Raw genomic sequence first — 21,623 nt, forward strand, 5'->3', positions numbered from 1 at the left:
GGCTCTTTCTTCCTCAGGAGAGAGTGCTTCTGGAACATGGTTATACAGCCCAGAAAACTCACATCAACCCAGTGATTCAGGTGATGAAAGCCTCCGACAACACAATAATAAGAGTTGGAAGAGACTATGCTGTCTCACCCAGGCACCTTTTAAAGCTTTAAGGTGTGCTTCTTCCTTTGCCCAGGTGAACTGCGGGGCCTTACTTAGAAGCTCTGGAAATCCCAGTAACCAAAGGCACTTCAATTTGAACAATCAAACGAAATTTTATTTTCACAAAGTCCATGGCAGACTTGGCACACATAGTTAAGGTTGCATATATAAACAGTCAACTTATAAAACCTTGCAGATGTTCCTTTCTTGCTTTTCCCCTTTAGCTGCTGGTTTAACTTCCTCCAAAGGCAAGGCGAAGAGATCCTGAAATCCTCTTTACTCTAGCCCTGAGCTATCAGAAATAGCAGGTCTATAAATATCTAAGCTCCAAGCTAGATTTTGAGGGGAAGTAGGTAGAACTTCCTCCAAAGGCAGAGAAATCCTGAGATATTCTCTGCCCCAGTGCTAAGCTACTAATTTTAGAAAGAGCAGGTCTTTCCCTATTTATGCTCAGTACTGGTTTTAAAGGCAGGTCAGTACTTACGATGGCTTTGTTAGAGTTGGCCTGGCTTGGCCACACAACACATCTAAATTCTTTCTTCTTCAGTCTAGAAGGCAAGAGGCTTCTAAAAATGGAGCCTTTTTCCCCAGGAAAAGGAGCAGTCTCCAGAACAATAAAATACATTTGCAAGCTGCAAGCAGCAAAGACTTTGCTGAGCTGGTTACAAACTCTACTAATGGCTAAACTATCAGGTTGCTGCAGAATCTGCAACAACCCTGGAAGAAATGCAAACAGGTGCTATTTCTACAACGATGGGCAGCTTGTAAAATCACACTCCTGGGAACAGAGACCACATGGGCCGTCTAGTCCAACCCCCTGCCCTGCAGGAAAAGCACAAAGTACACCAGACAGATGACTATGAATTGGATGATGACAAAATATAAAACATACTACACACATTTGCAGATGAGACCAGTACAAATGAAATGCATAGATATAGGATGGGTGACACCTGGCTTAAAAACAATCCATGTGAAAGGTAGGAGTTTGAGTAGATAGAACACAAGCTGAACATGAGCCAATAGTGTGATGCGGCAGCTGAAAAAGCCAACGTGATCCACAGGAGTCACTTCCTCTGGAGGTTTTTAAATAGAGCCTGGTTGGCCATCTGTTGGAAAGGCTTTGATTGTGCCTTTCTATTTGACATAATGGGATTGGACTGGCCCAACTTTTATAGAATATAGACTGAATAAGAATCCAGTGGAGTCTCTTGTCTATTTTGCTTTAATGTTGCTTGCAGATACATTTTGAGCCTTGTGTCATTATTAGATGAACTGGCTGCAAAATATATCATTTTAAAGGTATGTGTCCTGGAAGAGTTTTTGAATAATTACACCGACTAGTGTACAGAGCTAGGCCACGACAATAAAAACATAGCAGCATGAATCATTTTGTAATGGTATGTTAGGTGTTGGATGGTGCCTGGCAGAAGGGGGTTGGACTGGATGGCCTTTGGGGGTCCCTTCCAACTATTGTTATTGGTATATTTCAAATTGTATGCTAATGCTTTTTCTGTTAAGCTGGTTTGGGAGATATAAAGCAAAGTGAACTGAATCACCTAAACTGGGCTCTACAGGTCAATGGAGACTCCACCACAGACACCAGAAGAGCTGCAAGACCAAGAACAAGCCACAAGAATCAAGTATTTTAAAAACTTTAAAATCAGGACAGTAAATAAAGAGCAACACTCTGAAAACAGGGGAATTCCAGACAAGAAACAATCAGGGCCAGCTAATACCTCCCAACAAAGGATTCCCCCAGGCAGGAAGCAGCCAGGCTCTGAATCTGCAAGGCCATTAAATGCTAATCACGGTGATCAATTGCAACATCAATCAGACAAGAGTTCTTTCTCCCAACCTGGACATCATTCCACAGATAGTTTCCAACATACCTCACAACCTCTGAGGATGCCTGCCATAGATGTGGGCAAAACAGCAGAAGAGAATGCTTCAGGAACATGGTCAGACAGCCTGGAAAACTCGGCAACCCAGTGATTCCGACCATGAAAGCCTTCGACAACATAATAATAATAGTAGTAGTAGTAGTAGTTATTATTATTATTATTATTATTAACAACAACAACAACTAGCTGTGCCCGGCCACGTGTTGCTGTGGCTTAGTCCTAAGTGGAGTTTTCTTCGTGGCATGCAAGGTAGCCTAGAGAGGATTCCCCTAGGTCTAAAGCCAGGCTTTGAAGCTATGAGGCTATTTGATGGTGTTCCAATTGGCCAACAATGGAGTCCCCGAGGTATGAAGCAGCCAGGCTTTGAAGCTGCGAGGCTATTCGATGGTATTCAAGTTGGCCAACAATGGAGTCCCCTAGGTATGAAGCAGCCAGGCTTTGAAGCTGCAAGGCTATTCAATGGTATTCAAGCTGGCCAACAATGGAGTCCCCTAGGTATGAAGCAGCCAGGCTTTGAAACTGCATGGCTATTCAATGGTATTCAAGCTGGCCAACAATGGAGTCCCCTAGGTATAAAGCAGCCAGGCTTTGAAGCTGCGAGGCTATTCGATGGTATTCAAGTTGGCCAACAATGGAGTCCCCTAGACATGAAGCAGCCAGGCTTTGAAGCTGCAAGGCTATTCAATGGTATTCAAGCTGGCCAACAATGGAGTCCCCTAGGTATGAAGCAGCCAGGCTTTGAAACTGCATGGCTATTCAATGGTATTCAAGCTGGCCAACAATGGAGTCCCCTAGGTATGAAGCAGCCAGGCTTTGAAGCTGCGAGGCTATTCGATGGTATTCAAGTTGGCCAATAATGGAGTCCCCTAGGTATGAAGTAGCCAGGCTTTGAAGCTGCAAGGATATTCAATTGTATTCAAGTTGGCCAACAATGGAGTCCCCTAGGTATGAAGCAGCCAGGCTTTGAAGCTGCAAGGTCACTCCTTGGAAAGTGATGAGTATTGTGGCCAAATTTGGTGTGATTTGGCCCAGTGGTTTTGTTGTTAACTCGGTCCTAATTATGCACATTACATTTTTTTATAGATAGACTAGCTGTGCCCGGCCACGCGTTGCTGTGGCGAAGTATTGAGAAATTGGTGGTAGTTAAGGTAAAAGGTAAAGGTTTTCCCCTGACATTAAGTCCATTATAAATGGGTAACATAGCTGAGTGGAAGGGCCTTGAGTCTACACTGCCATATAATCCAGTTAAAATCAGATAATCTGTATTTTATAGGCAGTGTGGAAGAGGCCTAAGTGAGGCCTAACTCTGCGTGTCCCCTGGGCTGAGTGGGTTGCTAGGAGACCAAGTGGGCAGAGCTTAGCCTTCTAACTGGCAGCAATTGGATAAAAACAATTATTCCTCTCCCTCTAATTAGGACTTTATTTTTCTTTTCTTTTTGTTGTGTGAACGTAGAGGCGTGGATGAGAGGTTGTGTTGTCAATTTTCGAGGTTGTGGGGCGTTTCGTTTAGTTGTTTTGTCCGGTGCCGTGATTCCATTACCCTTTTATATATATACTAGCTGTGCCCGGCCACGCGTTGCTGTGGCTTAGTCTGGTGGTGTTGGTCAGTCTACATTAGGTTGTATTGATGCTGTGACCTCCACCTTCTTTATACTCACATTAGTCGTAGTATTTGAAGTCTGTTACCTTCTTCAATTTTTGTGTTGATTGATAATTGGTTGAGATCCCTGTGGTCTTTGGTTTGTTGTTAGTTGTAATGTCTGATTCTGCTGAGTGCGGTTTATATTTTTATTGTGGTACAATAGTCCTTTTTTTGTTTTGCCTGTGTAGGTGTTTATTATTATTGTTGTTGTTGTGGTCATGAAGGTTGGATAAGTTAGATGCTACTGTATTGTTTTTTGGAGGCCCAGTGTAGCACTGACTGGCCTCTCAGCCTCAGTGCCTGGCTGTTTCTTGCCTGTGATGGTGTTGATTCTTATTGTTGTTGTTGTTGTCATTGTTATTATTGTAATTGTTTTTTGGAGGCCAAGTGTGAATGTAGTGATTGGGGAGGTGGATGAGTTGTGTTGTCAAATTTTGTATTTGTTATAGTCACAATGCGTTGTTGTGAGTTTTGTGGGTCTGGATTGTGGTTTTGTGGTGTAGTTGTGTTGTTACAACCGGGAGAAAAGGCTTTTGTGTTGTGTTGTCAAGTTTTGTATTTCTGGGGCGTTTAGTTGTGTGCCAAGTTTTGTATTTCTGGGGCGTTTAGTTGTGTTGTTATAGTCACGATGCACTGTTGTGAGTTTTGTGGGTCCGGATTGTGGTTTTGTGGTGTGGTTGTGTTGTTACAATCGGGAGGGAATGCTTTTATGTTGTGTTGCCAAGTTTCATATTTCTGGGGCATTTAGTTGTGTTGCTATAGTCATGATGCGTTGTTATGAGTTTTGTGGGTCCGGATTGTGGTTTTGTGTTGTGGTTGTGTTGTTACAACTGGGAGGCAAGGGTTTTGCATTGTTTTGCCAAGTTTTGTGTTTCTGGGGCGTTTAGTTGTGTTGTTATAGTCATGATGCGTTGTTGTGAGTTTTGTGGGTCCGGATTGTGGTTTTGTGTTGTGGTTGTGTTCTTGCAACTGGGAGGCAAGGCTTTTGCGTTGTGTTGTCAAATTTTGTATTTCTGGGGCGTTTAGTTGTGTTATAGTCACTATGCGTTGTTGTGAGTTTTGTGGGTCCGGATTGTGGTTTTGTGGTGTAGTTGTGTTGTTACAACCGGGAGAAAAGGCTTTTGTGTTGTGTTGTCAAGTTTCGTATTTCTGGGGCGTTTAGTTGTGTTGTTATAGTCACGATGCATTGTTGTGAGTTTTGTGGGTCCGGATTGTGGTTTTGTGGTGTGGTTGTGTTGTTACAACCGGGAGGCAAGGCTTTTGCATTGTGTTGTCAAGTTTTATATTTCTGGGGTGTTTAGTTGTGTGCCAAGTTTCGTATTTCTGGGGTGTTTAGTTGTGTTGTTATAGTCACGATGCGTTGTTGTGAGTTTTATGGGTCCGGATTGTGGTTTTGTGGTGTGGTTGTGTTGTTACAACCTGGAGGGAAGGCTTTTGCACTGTGTTGCCAAGTTTTGTATTTCTGGGGTGTTTAGTTGTGTTGTTATCGCATGATGCGTTGTTGTGAGTTTTGTGGGTCCTGTGTGGTTTTGTGGTGTGGTTGTGTTGTTACAACTGGGAGGCAAGGCTTTTGCATTGTGTTGCCAAGTTTTGTATTTCTGGGGCGTTTAGTTGTGTTGTTATCGCATGATGCGTTGTTGTGAGTTTTGTGGGTCCGGATTGTGGTTTTGTGGTGTGGTTGTGTTGTTGTAACCTGGAGGCAAGCCTTTTGCATTGTGTTGCCAAATTTCGTATTTCTGGGATGTTTAGTTTTGTTGTTATAGTCACTGCGCAAACAACTTTATCATTTTATATATATAGATAGATAGATTGCAACTGTCATGGCTCAACTTTACAGAATCCTGGGATTTGTAGTTTGACTAGTCTTCTGCCTTATCCTGGATTCAAGTAAACAGAATAGTGAGTCTCAAAAGCGGGCGCATCTAAATAGTCAATAACAACAACTACTACAAAATAACAATAACTTTGATTCAGTGCTGCCTGTCCAGGAGGAGAGCTATCCAGACTTTGCCATCTTGGCTCGGCCTTTGAGCATCCTTTCTCACGTCAACATCAATGCGCACATTCTGCTGTCTTTTCCTTTGCAATGCATCCCCTTGCCCCCTTTCAGGCCCTGTTGCCCCCTCTTTTTTGCCGCCCGAGGCGCAGGCCCCTAATTGACTCCCCGTAATTGAATTTGTCCCCTGGCAGGCGGCTGGGCCATTGTTGGTCTTGGGCCGAGGCCTACTTTATTGGATCTGCCACGGGAGAGACCCTTCGCCCCGGACCCCCTCCTCAAACACAATTAAGAACCAATTAAACAAATTAGGAGGGGGTCCCGTGTGCCATAGGGGCCCATGCGCGTGCGGAAAAGCAGCTGTTTGCCCCCAGACATAGAGAGGGACCATAGTGCAGGAAGGGACCCCCAAAGGACATCTAGTCTGCTCTTGATGAAGCAACCAAAGCCATGTCTTCCTTTGAAGGAAGCCCACCAATAATAATAATAATAATAATAATAATAATAATAATAATAATAATAATAATAATAATAATAACAACAACTTTATTTTTATACCCCGCCACATCTCCCCGAAGGGACTCGGGGCAGCTTACATGGGGCCTAGCCCGATAAAACAAACAAATAACAGTAACACGACTATAAAACAATTATACCAGTAAAACATCAATAGCAATAAAACAATCGTTAAAATCGGCAAGAAGCATAGTATTGGTTGGAAGGGACTCCAAAGGCCATCCAGTCCAACCCCTTTTCCCCATGCTTGAAGACACAATCCAAGCCCCCCCAAAAGATGGCCAACCAGACTGTTTTGTATGGTTGGTGTTAAGATCATAGAATCACACACTTGAAAGGGACTCCAAAGGCCATCCAGTCCAACCCCCATCCCAAGAGCCTATAATAATAATAATTTTATTCTCATATCCTTCCCCATCTTCCCAAAGGGCTGTATGGCTATGTTCCGGAAGCATTCTCTCCTGACGTTTCGCCCACATCTATGGCAGGTATCCTCAGAGGTTGAGAGGTCTTTTTGGAAACTAAATGAGTGAGGTATTTATTTATTTATTTATTTATTTATTTATTAGTGGCATTTATATCCCGCCCTTCTCACCCCAAATGAGACTCAGGGAGGTTTACAAATTAAATATACATACAATCTATATATATAAAAGGATAATGAAATTTCGGCCTAGGACAAAACAACAAAACCGCACATCCCAGAAACACTAAACTTGGCAGCACAACCCCTCATCCATGCCTCTACGTTCATACAACAAAAAGAAAAGAAAAATAAAGTCCTAATTAGAGGGAGAGGAAGAATTCTTTTTATCCAATTGCTGCCAGTTAGAAGGCTAAGCTCCGCCCACTTGGTCTCCTAGCAACCTACTCACCCCAACAGATGGCCACCCAGCCTCTCAATAATAATAATAATAATAATAATTATTATTATTATTATAATTAATAATACAATCCTAAGGTTAGCAGATACCCCTAAGGATCATCCAGTTCAAGTTCCTTATATCATGCAGGAGGACACAATCCAACCACTCCTCACAGATGGCCATCCAATATCTGCACAATAATAATACACATCGAATCATAGCATCAGACAGTTAGGAGACACCCCTAAAGGCTGTCCAGTCCAACTCAATTCTGCCATGCAGGACACAATCCAAGCACCCCCAACAGATGGCCACCCAGCCTCTCAATACTACTACTACTACTACTACTAATAATAATAATAATAATAATAATAATAATAATAATAACAACAACAACAACAACAACAACATCATCATACAATCCTAAGGTTTGGAGTGACCCCTAAGGATCATCCAGATCAACTTCCTTCTACCACGCAGGACGACACAATCCAAGCACTCCTGACAGATGGCCATCCAGCCTCAACAAGTTCTCACCAACACCACCAGACAACGCCACAGCAACGCGTGGCTGGGCACAGCCAGTATATTATATTATTAGTATAGCACAAAATAAGTACTATATAAGCATTATATATTATTATATTGTACTATAAGACTATATTGCAATATTATTAGTAATATTACATGTAATATAAATATACAATTATAATAGTGTATTGTTATTATTATATTGTATTACACATAAGATTATCAATATTATGTGTCTATTCAATATATTATAATAGTATAGTATAATATGAGTATTATATATTATTATTATATTGTTAAATTGATACAGGAGACATGGTGGAAAGATGTGGATATATCTGTGGAATTTAATCCTTTTTCTGGAGAGTTTAAAACAGAGGCCCGATGGCCATCTGTCAGGAGGTCTTGGATTGTGTGTTCCTGCCTGGCAGACAGGAGGTCGGTCTGGATGGTCTTTGGGGTTCGCTTCCAGCTCTTGAGACCTCTCACATGATGGAGTCCTCTTCTCTGGAGTTTTAAAAGCGGAGGCATCTGCCAGGTCTGCTTTGATTGTGCATTTCCAGCATGAAGGCAGATTGGGGTTGGGCTGGATGGCCTTTGGGGTTCCCTTCCAATTATAATTATTATTTTAATAATATTTTATTTATTTATTTATTTATTCCCATCATTTCTATCCTGCCTTTCTCACCCGAAGGGACTCAGGGCAGCTCACAATCTGGCAAAATTCAATGCCAATATACAATTAAAAAAAAAGATAAAACATAAGCAATTAAAAGAATTAGATATTTTAACAAATTACAATAAATAGATTTAAAACCATACATTATAAAATACTTAAGCCATTCGTCCACAAGACCTTGTACATAAACCTTAATCCGGACCGAGTCGAGCCAACAGAATTCACTCATCTATCTATATATATAAAAGGATAAAGTTGTTTGCACAGTGACTGTAACAACACAACTAAACACCCCAGAAATACAAAACTTGGCAACACAATGCAAAAGCCTTTCCTCCCGGTTACAACAACACAACCACACCACAAAACCACAATCTGGACCCACAAAACTCACAACAACACATCATGACTATAACAACAAAACTAAACACCCCAGAAATACAAAACTTGGAAACACAACGCAAAGGCCTTCCCTCCTGGTTGTAACAACACAACCACACCACAAAACCAAAATCCGGACCCACAAAACTCACAACAACGCATTGTGACTATAACAAGACAACTAAACACCCCAGATATACGAAACTTGGCAACACAACACAAAAGCCTTCCCTCCCGGTTGTAACAACACAACCACACCACAAAACCACAATCCGGACTCACAAAACTCACAACAACGCATTGTGACTATAACAACACAACTAAACTGGATGGCCATCTGTCTGAGGGGTTTGGGTGGGGTCTTCCTCCATGACAAAAAAGAAAGAAAGGGGTTGGACTGGATGCAAACTACAAATTCCAGCATCCCATGGCATGGAGTCCATGCATTTCAATTAAAGGCCTCCTCCTTCTCCCTTTCCCTGCCATCCAACCCAGTGACCCAGTTCCATGGCTCCGCAGGCAGGAAAGGCTGGGATGGATAGAATGAAGGAAGGATGAAGGGAAGGGAAGCGAAGGAACACCAAGTACAAGAGCCCTCCCTCTCTGCCCGGAAGGCCAAGAGCAAAAGGGAGAGAAAGACCATTGATCTAGTTATATTTACCCTCCTTTCTGACCAGTGTGTTCTTATCAGCGAGCACAGGATCGGAGCAGAGAAAGGGAACAGCATAGGAATAAAAAAAACAAGGAGAGCACCCATTCTATCTATCCATCCACTCATCTATCCATCCACTCATCTATCCATCCACTCATCTATCCATCCACTCACCCACTAATAATATACACCTACACAGGCAAGAATCAGCCATGCACTGAGGCTACAAGGCCATTCAGTGCTCATCCACCTCCAGAGCCGGCCTTAGGTATTTTTCAAGTGTAGGCGAACAGAATTTTGGCGCCCCCCCCCCCCCCCAAACCAATCACTGAAAAATAAAAGCGTTGGATAAGCGAAAATGTTGGATAATAAGGAAAGATAAAGGAAAAGCCTATTAAACATCAAATTTCATTATGATTTTTCAAATTAGGCACCAAAACATCATGTTTTTCAACAAATCAATAGAAAAAGCAGTTCAATACATGGTAATGTTATGTAGGAATTACTATATTTACGAATTTAGCACTAAACATTGAACAGGGATATAGGGCAGTGTGGACTTAGATAACCCAGATAGCACTCAGCATTAAAAAAAACCCTCTAAAATCAGGACAATAAATAAAGAACAACACTCTGAAAACAGAAGAAATCCAGACAGTAAACAATCAGGGACAGCTAACACTTCCCAAAAAAAGATTCTCCCAGGCAAGAAGAAGCCAGGCCTTGAAGCCACAGGGCCATTGACAACAACAAGAGTCAACACCATCACAGGCAAGAAGCAGCCAGGCACTGAGGCTGAGAGGCCAGTCAGTGCTACACTGGGCCTCCAACAAACAATACAGTAGCATCTAACTTATCCAACCTTCATGACCACTACAACAACAACAATAATAAACACCTACACAGACAAAACAAAAAAAAGACTATTGTAATATAAACCGCACTCAGCAGACTCAGACATCACGATTAACAACAAACCAAAGACAACAGGGATCTCAAGCAATTATCAATCAACACAAAAATTGAAGAAGGTAACAGACTTCAAATACTACTACTAATGTGAGTATAAAGAAGGGTGGAGGTCACAGCATCAATACAACCTAGTGTAGACTGACCAACACCACCAGACTAAGCCACAGCAACGCGTGGCCGGGCACAGCTAGTAATAATAATAAAACTTTATTTATATTCCAAGTAGACTGGAACGTACTTAGTCCAAATCTTTTTAATACTGGTTTTAAACCACTTCACTAGATGTTTTGCCATAGCAAATTCCCAGATTAGTTTAGCGTTTACACATTATTTTTGACATTAATATTGACATCTGAAATATATACAGAAAGTATATGTTTAGAGAGAAGGGGAGCTCTCTCCAATTGCAACTTCTGACCTGGTTTCAGGGCCTTGTGGCGCTACATCTCCCATTTAGGGACGGCAAAAAAAGGGGGTAACTCAATTAGACCCCCATAAATGAAACCACAGCTGCCTCCAAAGGAATATTTGAAAGCAGCTGGAAGCCAGAGCGGGACAAAGTCTAATTGGGAAGCAAGCACATCTCGCCATGCGTCTCGGTGCAAAACATGCAGCTGGTCTGGTGCGCATAATGATATTATAGGGCTGCATTTGAAATGTTGAGTCATGTTTGTGGATTGGGGGGGAGAAAACAAAGAAGGGGAAAGGAAAAGCAGCTTGAAGGCCACGAAACAACAAACGCCACAATCGTGGCTGAGAAAGGTCCCTGAAGCAGCTGACTTTCCCAAAGGGATCCCCAAAGGACATCTAGTCTGATAGGCAGGAAGACACAACCTGAGCATTCCTCAAAGAAGCCCATCCCGGCTCTGTTTACAAACCTCTTGAGAAGGAATCTCCACCCCAATCCTTTTTTAAAGAATTTTTATTTATGCTTTTTTATTAGTACACTAGCTGTGCTCTGCCATGCGTTGCTGTGTCCCATTGGAATTGCACTGAATAGCTCCGGTTTTTGGGGTTTTTTAGGCCCTGTGGAGGTTCGTGACATGATATTTTGTGGTTTTGTTGTTTTCCGGGCCCAATTCTAATTTAATTAGAGAGTGTTCTGCCATGATTATTGATACCTTGCTGAGTACTTCTGCCACGAAGCTACAGAAGCCCTCTATTTCGGCCTAGAACTGTTTTATCTCCTTGTTTTTAACATGTGATGTATGTATTGATTGTATGACTGCTTTTCATGTTTGATTTTACAATGTGTAATTTGTCACTGTTTTTATTATTGTTGTGAGCCGCCCCGAGTCCCCTCGGGGAGATGGGGCGGGATATAAGAATAAATTTATTATTATTATTATATTATTATTCAACCTCGAGGCGTGGATGATGGATTGTGTTGTGAAATTTCGAGGTTGGGGGGTGTTTAGTTTTGTTGTTTTGCTCGGTGCCAGGATTCCATCACACACACACACACACACACACACACACACACACACACACACACACACACACACACACACACACATATATATATATATATATATATATATATATATATATATATATGTGTGTGTGTGTGTGTGTGTGTGTGTGGGGGGGGGGGAATTTAAGCAAGATAGACAAAGTTGGAAAGAGGAAAGTCAGAAAAATAGTCAAAAAGAGAAGAAAAAAAGAGAGAGGAGGGGAAAGGGAGAGTCTTTATATATATCTACATGCACATTGTATTTATGTCTATTCATATACAGTAGAGTCTCACTTATCCAAGCTAAATGGGCCGGCAGAAGCTCGGGCTGTGGCGCAAGCTGGAGAGCAGCTGCAATGAATCACTGCAATGAATCACTCTGACCAGGAGGTCATGAGTTCGAGGCCCGCTCGGAGCCTATGTTTGTCTTGTCTTTGTTCTATGTTAAAAAGGCATTGAATGTTTGCCTATATGTGTAATGTGATCCGCCCTGAGTCCCCTTCGGGGTGAGAAAGAAGGGCGGAATATAAATGCTGTAAATAAATAAGCGAATATGTTGGATAATAAGGAGGGATTAAGGAAAAGCCTATTAAACATCAAATTAGGTTATGATTTTACAAATTAAGCACCAAAACATCTTGTTATACAACAAATTTGACAGAAAAAAGTAGTTCAATAGTGTGATGACTCATGGGCCTTGTAGTCCTGCTCAGGACATTGTAATTCCTGATGAAGATGAAAACTTGGGTTTTTTACCTTCCCAGTCTGAACTGGATTCCTCTCAGCCAGATCTTTCCCAGGCAGATCTGGGAACCTTGCACCTGCAAGAAAGTTGTCTCCCAGAAGTATGTCAAACAAGCCCAGAGCCTACTTCTCCCGTGTTCTTGCGCCGGGAGTTTTGTAAACAACAGAGAAGTTTGGAATCAGCTTCGCGCAGGAGTGCGAGGATTGCAGCTAAGAATGTGGCCAATTAAGACTGCTTCTCGTGAGAATCTTTGGGGAGTCTCACATCTGGTCTCAGAGTTAGCTTTCGGTTCTGATTCCCAGAGAACTGCTTCGGCGGGAAGCTAGACTCTATTTAGGTGTTTTACCCGCGTAGTAACTTCGCGGAGTCAATTCGTCAGCCTACGGAGCGAGTTGTGTCTGGACAGCGCGCTCCGGTTCAAGCCTCGCTCCTGCTCAAGCCTTGCCTTGCTATCCAGCCTTCGCCTTGCTTCCCAGCCTTTGTTTATCTACGGACTTTGCCTTGTTTCCCAGGATCAATCCTTGCCTTGTTCCACGGATTTATCAAGTTATTCCACGGACCTTGTTCTTGTTCTTAGTTACCTTGTTCCACGTTCAAGCCTTGTTTCAAGTATCAAGTTATTTCCTAGCCTCGCTCAAGTTTCATGGACTAAAGGACCTTGTCATCTCCCCTCACTTTGCTTGGCAAAGTGAGTGTTTCGGTTATTGGATTACAACTTTGGACCTTAATATTTCTTATTGGACATTGCTTTTTTGGACTAATTCTGACCTTTCCTGAAAGGTCTAATTCTGGACTATTTTCTACACTTGTTTTTATTAACTTTATATATTCCTACAATAAAGATATTAGATAGATTCTGGCCTCTGTGTATGGTTATTGGTGCTCTGCAGCCTGGGTCGTGACAGTTTGACTCCGCCACCCTAAGCACCAATTAACCTCGGCCAGAATGTCTACCGGAACCGTACCTGGGCCGAGCGGCCAGCCGATTACCTACACGATCGACAAGGAAGAGGTGGACCGAATCCGTGATAAGCTCAATGCACAGGATGGAGAAATAAGGGGTTTGAAGGAACGCGGAGTTCGTCTTCCGGCCATGGCGTTGCCAACCAAGTTTACTGGAGAAGCTTCTAAGGTTCATGTCTTCCGTCGCCAATGTCAAGCTTATCTGGAGGCCCGTGCTGCCGAGTTTCCCCAAGAAGACATCAAAGTGGCATGGGTTTACAGTCTTCTAGACGGGCCAGCGGCCAGCTGGGCGACGGCACTGTTCGACCAAGCCTCTCCACACCTAAGATCAGCGCAACACTTCTTGGACCACCTCAAGGAGACTTGGGGAATCGAGGACAATTTGGAGGCAGCCGGTCACAAACTCCGTCGCCTTTTCCAAGGAGACAGACCTATGTCTCAGTATATAGCCGAGTTCCGAGTGCTGGCCCACAACACCGGCTGGAACGATGTAGCCCTCAGGGGACAATTCCGGGAGGGTCTCAACATTGAAATGCTGGAAGAAATCTCCAAGGTGGATCCTCCCCAGACCCTCGAGGCACTCATTGATCAATGTTTACGGGCTGAAGTCATGATTGCCAACAGGAAACAGTGGGTTCGAGGCCAGGGCAGTAGAGCCGGGGCAAAACCCCCCGCTCCCGCCAGCGTTCAGCCACGTCCGGTGTGGAGACCCCCACCGCCAACCCCATACCCCAGAGGAGGCGAGGAGGTGCCGATGCAGTTGGGCAATGTGCGTCCCAGACTAGATGCCGCCGAGAAGGCCCGTCGTCAACGCTTAAACCTCTGCTGGTACTGCGGGAACGGGGGCCACTTCGCCAGAGAGTGCCCAGCCAAAGGGAAGCCTGCCGCCCGCCTTGCGGCGGCGTCCTCCACGGAGACGAAGGCGTCTGAGCCGACTGGCACACAGCCGGCGGGGGAAGCCAACGACCGGGTGTAGAGGGGCTCGCCAACCCGGTCAAAAAATCCATCCAAGAGCCGCCAACCGGGGCCCTGTTCCTTCTCGTGGTCACATTATGGTCAGCAAAAAGGGGACCCGTCATGATCCACGCCATGATAGACTCTGGAGCTACCAACAATTTCATCGATAGAGAGTATGCCGACTCTCTGGGATTACAATATCATGATTTCAAGAATGCCCGTGTGGTGCAAGCCATAGACGGCCGTCCCCTCAAGACGGGCCCCGTAAGTCAGTGGTCGGAACCCACCAGGATGTGGATAAGGGAACATATGGAAGAGATTTCCTTCTTTGTTACCGAGGTTCCCCATTTCCCTGTGATTTTGGGAATTCCATGGCTGACTCTCCACGACCCTAACATCTCCTGGTCCAACAGAGAACTGCAGTTTGCTTCACCGTACTGCCAAAACCATTGCCTCGTAGCCAAGGTATGCCATGCCACAGACACCGAGCCCATCATCACCTTGCCAAAGAAGTACTCCGAGTATTGGGATGTATTCAATGAGAAAGAAGCCGAAAAATTACCCCCACATAGACCTTATGACTGTGCCATTGACTTGGTGGAGGGGGCCCCGATCCCGCGAGGGCATCTCTACTCCCTGACTGAACCAGAGCAAGAAGCTCTCAGGGAATTCCTAGAGACAAACCTTCGCAAGGGATTCATCAGACCCTCTCAATCCCCAGCCGCCTCCCCAGTGATGTTTGTGAAGAAGAAGTCAGGGGAACTACGCTTGGTGGTGGACTACAGAGCATTGAACAATATCACCAAGCGGAACAGCTATCCCCTGCCTTTAATCTCGGATCTACTGGATCGGCTTCGAGGAGCCAAGGTTTACACCAAGCTGGATCTTCGGGGGGCTTACAACTTAGTTCGCATCAGGGAAGGGGACGAGTGGAAGACCGCCTTCCAGACCAAATTCGGATTATTTGAGTCCCGAGTTATGAATTTCGGTTTATGCGGAGCCCCCGCAACGTTCCAGCATTTTGTCAATGACATTTTTCAGGACTATCTAGACAGGTTCTTGATAATCTACCTGGACGATTTTTTGGTGTTTTCCAGATCACAATCAGAACATGAGAACCACGTCAAAATGGTGTTACAACGATTGCGGGATCATGGACTTTATGCCAAGCTGGAAAAATGCGCTTTTGATCTACAAGAGGTAGATTTCCTTGGTTACCGCATCTCGCCTCTAGGGCTTTCCATGGATCCAGCCAAAGTTTCAGCAGTATTGGAATGGCGGGCGCCAACTAACAAGAAAGAGGTGCAGCGTTTCTTGGGGTTCGCGAACTACTACCGCAAGTTCATTCCAGATTTTGCCCGCTGGTCCGACCCCATCACTAGCTGCATCCGTGGAAAGCAGCCCTTCCGCTGGACTGATCAAGCAGAGAAAGGGTTCCAGCAACTAAAGAAACTATTCACCTCCCAGCCAATTCTACAGCACCCAAATCCTGGAACCCCTTTTGTGGTGCAAGCGGACGCCTCTGATGTGGCAATTGGGGCTGTACTCTTACAACCGGTGGGAGATCACCTCCACCCCTGTGCCTTTTATTCTCGTCAACTAACCACACCAGAGAGGAATTACACCATTTGGGAAAAAGAACTACTGGCCATAAAGGCAGCCTTTGAAACTTGGAGACATTGGCTAGAAGGGGCCAAATTTCCCATTGAAGTCCACACTGATCATCGTAATCTAGAACATCTAAGAACTGCCCGCAAACTAAATCAGAGGCAGCAACGTTGGGCTTTATTCTTTGAACGTTTCAACTTCCAGATCCATTATGTGACCCCAGCCCAAACCAAGCAAGCAGACGCCCTGTCACGTAAACCGGAATACGCTGCAGGACGCAAGGAGACCTTTGAATCCCAACTGCTACAACCTGAGAACTTTGCCACGCTCACGGTGGGGAACACCAAATCCATTCCCATTGGTTCAACTTCCCCTACTCCAGGACCCATCTGTGCTCAAGAAATCAGGGCTAGTCAGCAAGCAGATGCCTGGGCGCAGGACCAACTTCGCCAAGGTCTGCATTTCCCCTTTTCGCTTAAAGATGGGCTGCTCTGCTATAGAAATCATGTCTATATCCCACCCGGACCGGGCAGGGAAAAGGCGCTTCGTCTGTGTCATGACTGCAAACCAGCAGGACACTTCGGACTATTTAAAACTATGCATCTGATCCTAAGGGATTTTTGGTGGCCCAAGATCCGCAAGGATGTGGAAAAATATGTCAACACCTGCCCAGTATGCCAGCGCTCCAAGATACGAAGGGAGAAGCCCTCAGGGCTTTTACACCCCCTTCCTACCCCATCTCGCCCATGGGAAATAATTTCCGCGGATTTCATCACTGACCTACCACCTTCCTGTGGATTCACCACGATCTTAGTGGTGGTGGACCTATTCACCAAGTTAGCCCATTTCATTCCCTGCGAAGGCCTCCCCACGGCCAAGGAAACTGCGGATTTATTTCTTCAACATGTCTTCAGACTACATGGATTGCCCAAGAGTTTAGTCACAGACCGTGGATCTCAATTCACCTCTCGTTTTTGGAAGGCACTACAAAAACTATTGGGCATAGACTCTCGCTTATCTTCAGCTCATCATCCCCAAACAGATGGGCAAACGGAGCGCACCAATGCCACTTTGGAGCAGTATCTTCGCTGTTATGTAAACTATCAACAGGACAATTGGGCTTCTCTGTTACCACTGTCTGAGTTTGCCTACAACAATGGAGTTCAAGCTTCTACAAAAGAAACGCCGTTCTTTGCAAACTACGGCTTCCATCCACGTTTCTTTCCCCCTGTCATTGAAACTTCAGAGGTTCCCGCAGCAGAGGATTGGCTGCAGGAACTCACAGCGGTGCAACAACTTTTGCTCCAGCAACTGGACCAAGCCAAGGAGGACTATAAACGCCACGCTGACAAACATCGCCAGCCGGGCCCCGAAATCAAGGTAGGAGATCGGGTTTTCCTGTCCACTCGCTTTCTGCCCTCCCACCGCCCTTGCCGGAAGTTAGATGCCCGTTTCATTGGCCCCTATCCAGTGGTGGCGCAATTAAACCCCGTGACTTTCAAACTCCAACTTCCGCGTTCAATGCGCATTCACCCAGTGTTTCACCGTTCCCTGCTCCTTCCGGCGGATGGTGTGCGACCTGATACAGACCAACCGGCCCCCCCTCCTGTTTTGATGAATGGGGAGGAGGAGTTCGAGGTTGAGGACATTTTGGATTCTCGCTTTCACCGCCGCCGCCTACAATATCTCATTGACTGGGTGGGTTTTGGCCCTGAAGAACGCTCTTGGGAAGACGCCTCCACAGTCCATGCTCCTGATCTAACCCGTCGCTTTCATCAGACCTATCCCGCCAAGCCGCGACCTCGCGCCTCGGGGAGAGGGCCCCAGTTTGGGAGGGGCCTTGAGGAGGGGGATAGTGTGATGACTCATGGGCCTTGTAGTCCTGCTCAGGACATTGTAATTCCTGATGAAGATGAAAACTTGGGTTTTTTACCTTCCCAGTCTGAACTGGATTCCTCTCAGCCAGATCTTTCCCAGGCAGATCTGGGAACCTTGCACCTGCAAGAAAGTTGTCTCCCAGAAGTATGTCAAACAAGCCCAGAGCCTACTTCTCCCGTATTCTTGCGCCGGGAGTTTTGTAAACAACAGAGAAGTTTGGATTCAGCTTCGCGCAGGAGTGCGAGGATTGCAGCTAAGAATGTGGCCAATTAAGACTGCTTCTCGTGAGAATCTTTGGGGAGTCTCACATCTGGTCTCAGAGTTAGCTTTCGGTTCTGATTCCCAGAGAACTGCTTCGGCGGGAAGCTAGACTCTATTTAGGTGTTTTACCCGCGTAGTAACTTCGCGGAGTCAATTCGTCAGCCTACGGAGCGAGTTGTGTCTGGACAGCGCGCTCCGGTTCAAGCCTCGCTCCTGCTCAAGCCTTGCCTTGCTATCCAGCCTTCGCCTTGCTTCCCAGCCTTTGTTTATCTACGGACTTTGCCTTGTTTCCCAGGATCAATCCTTGCCTTGTTCCACGGATTTATCAAGTTATTCCACGGACCTTGTTCTTGTTCTTAGTTACCTTGTTCCACGTTCAAGCCTTGTTTCAAGTATCAAGTTATTTCCTAGCCTCGCTCAAGTTTCATGGACTAAAGGACCTTGTCATCTCCCCTCACTTTGCTTGGCAAAGTGAGTGTTTCGGTTATTGGATTACAACTTTGGACCTTAATATTTCTTATTGGACATTGCTTTTTTGGACTAATTCTGACCTTTCCTGAAAGGTCTAATTCTGGACTATTTTCTACACTTGTTTTTATTAACTTTATATATTCCTACAATAAAGATATTAGATAGATTCTGGCCTCTGTGTATGGTTATTGGTGCTCTGCAGCCTGGGTCGTGACAAATACGCAGTAATGTTATGTTGTAATTACTGTATTTACGAATTTAGCACCAAAATATCACGATATATTGAAAACATTGACTACAAAAATGGCTTGGATAATCCAGAGGCTTGGATAAGTGAGACTCTACTGTATATCTGAAAACAGTCCCCAGAGGAAGAAGAATATATATATATATATAAGAGTGATGGAATCCTGGCACCGGGCACAACAACAAAACTAAACACTCCCCAACCTCGAAATTTCACAACACAATCCATCATTCACGCCTCGAGGTTGAAACCACAAAATATCATGTCACGAACCTCCACAGAGCCAAAAAAAACCCAAAAACCGGAGCTATTCAGTGCAATTCCAATGGGCCACAGCAACGTGTGGCAGGGCACAACTAGTATATATATATATATATACTAGCTGTGCCCGGCCACGCGTTGCTGTGGCGAAGTATGGTGGTATGGGAAATAAAGTATTGAGGAATTGGTAGTAGTTAAGGTAAAGGGTAAAGGTGTGGAGTCCAGATAATCCACTTAAAGCAGATAATATAAGATTATATGGGTTATATAGCTGTGTGGAAGGGCCTTGAGTCTACACTGCCATATAATCCAGTGCAAATCTGATAATCTGTATTTTATAGGCAGTGTGGAAGAGGCCTACGTGAGGCCTAACTCTGCCTGTCCCCTGGGCTGAGTGGGTTGCTAGGAGACCAAGTGGGTGGAGCTTAGCCTTCTAACTGGCAGCAATTGGATAAAAACAATTATTCCTCTCCCTCTAATTAGGACTTTATTTTTCTTTTCTTTTTGTTGTATCAACCTAGAGGCATGGATGATGGGTTGTGTTGTCAATTTTCGAGGTTGTGGGGTGTTTAGTTTTGTTGTTTTGGCGGTCGCCAGGATTCCATCACTCTTTTATATATATAGATATAGATAACACCCCATAACTTCCCACAACAAAACGTATTTTGTAGCGTCTTCCAGATCTTCTGCTTAGCAGGTCCCATTTTCTCCATATCTGTGCCTTGTCCAGCATTGGTGTTTTTACTTCTGCAGGCCCTGGGTTATTGTTTTCTCCTGTTCTCTAATATTCTATTGTTAATTTTATTTATTTATTTATTTATTTATTTATTTTATTTCCAGCTATTGTTCCAATTTACTCCAATCTGTCCTTTTCCTTTTTGTGTTGTTCTGTGATACTATATATGACAAAATGTCCATATTTTTTTATATCTAAAGCTCTCAAATACCATTTTTCCAAGGCTAGAGTTTCAAGGATTTTCCACCGTTGTGCTAGGCATATCCTGGCGGCAGTTACCAAGTATACGAACTGCACCCCAATCCTTAAGGCAGTTGATGCACTGCAAAGGGTCTCCAAAGGCCATCTAGTCCAACCCTATTCTTGCTTACATGCACAACTAAAGCACTCCTGGAAGAGGCCAAAGATGGAGACTCTTAGGGTGGTTGATGCATTGGAAAGTGTCTCCAAAGGCCATCTAGTCCAACCCTATTCTTGCTTACATGCACAACTAAAGCACTCCTGGAAGAGGCCAACGATGGAGACTCTTAGGGTGGTTGATGCATTGGAAAGTGTCTCCAAAGGCCATCTAGTCCAACCCTATTCTTGCTTACATGCACAACTAAAGCACTCCTGGAAGAGGCCAACGATGGAGACTCCAAGACAACCTCACCACCTCTGAGGATGCCTGCCATAGATGTGGGTGAAACGTCAGGAAAGAATGCTTCCGGAACATGGCCAGAAAATGCACAGCAATCCAAGACAAGTTGTTGTCGAAGGCTTTCATGATCGGAATCACTGTGTTGCTGTGAGTTTCCTGGGCTGTGTGGCCATATTTCAATAGTAGCATTCTCTCCTGACATTTTGCCCACATCTACGGCAGGCATCCTCCGAGGTCGTGAGGTCTGTTGGAAACTAGGCAAGTGGGGTTTATATATCTGTGGAATAATGTCCTTTGTCCAAGTGACCGCTGGCCTTGGGCACAGCCTTGGGTCCTGTCCCATCCGCTGGCCTTTTCTTCATCCTCCTCCTCTTCTCCTCGCGTGGCAGCCTGCTGCCTAATTAGTTTAGAGGGGAAAGGTAATTGAATTAGCTGTTTCACAACTGCCGCAGCCTGACAGTTGGGGCTCTCTTTCACCGGCTCCTGATCTAATTAGCTTGTTTAGCAACCTGTCCGCCTCCAAAAGCCGCCTCCGCCTCCCAAGCCTGGTGGCAGGAGAAGCAGCTGGAGGCCCAAAGAGAAAGAAGGAGAAGGAGAAGAAAGAGGAGGAAAGAAGGTGAAGAAGAAGAAGAGGAAGAGAAAAGAAGAAGGCGAAAAAGAAGAGGAGGGGGAAGACATGGGAAAAGGAAGGAGGAGGAAAAGGAAGTGAAGAAGAACAAGAGGAAGAGAAGAGAAAAGAAGAAGGCGAAGAAGAAGAGTGAAAGACATGGGAAAAGGAAGAGGAGGAGGAGGAGGGGGAGAGGAAGAAGAGAAGAGAAAAGAAGGCGAAGAAGAAGAGGTGAAAGACATGGGAAACGGAGGAAGAGAAGAGAAAAGAAGGAGAAGAAGAGGAGGTGAAAGACATGGGAAAAGGAGGAAGAAGAGGAGGAGAAGGAGAAGAAGAAGATGATGAGGAAGAGAAGAGAAAAGAAGAAGGCGAAGAAGAAGAGGAGGTGGAAGACATGGGAAAAGGAGGAGGAGGAGGAGGAGAAGGAGGTGAAGAAGAAGAGGAGGAAGAGAAGAGAAAAGAAAAGAAGAAGGCAAAGAAGAAGAGGAGGCGGAAGACATGGGAAAA

This window comes from Anolis carolinensis, chromosome 3 (genome assembly GCF_035594765.1).
Source record: "Anolis carolinensis isolate JA03-04 chromosome 3, rAnoCar3.1.pri, whole genome shotgun sequence".
NCBI classification, from domain to species: domain Eukaryota; kingdom Metazoa; phylum Chordata; class Lepidosauria; order Squamata; family Dactyloidae; genus Anolis; species Anolis carolinensis.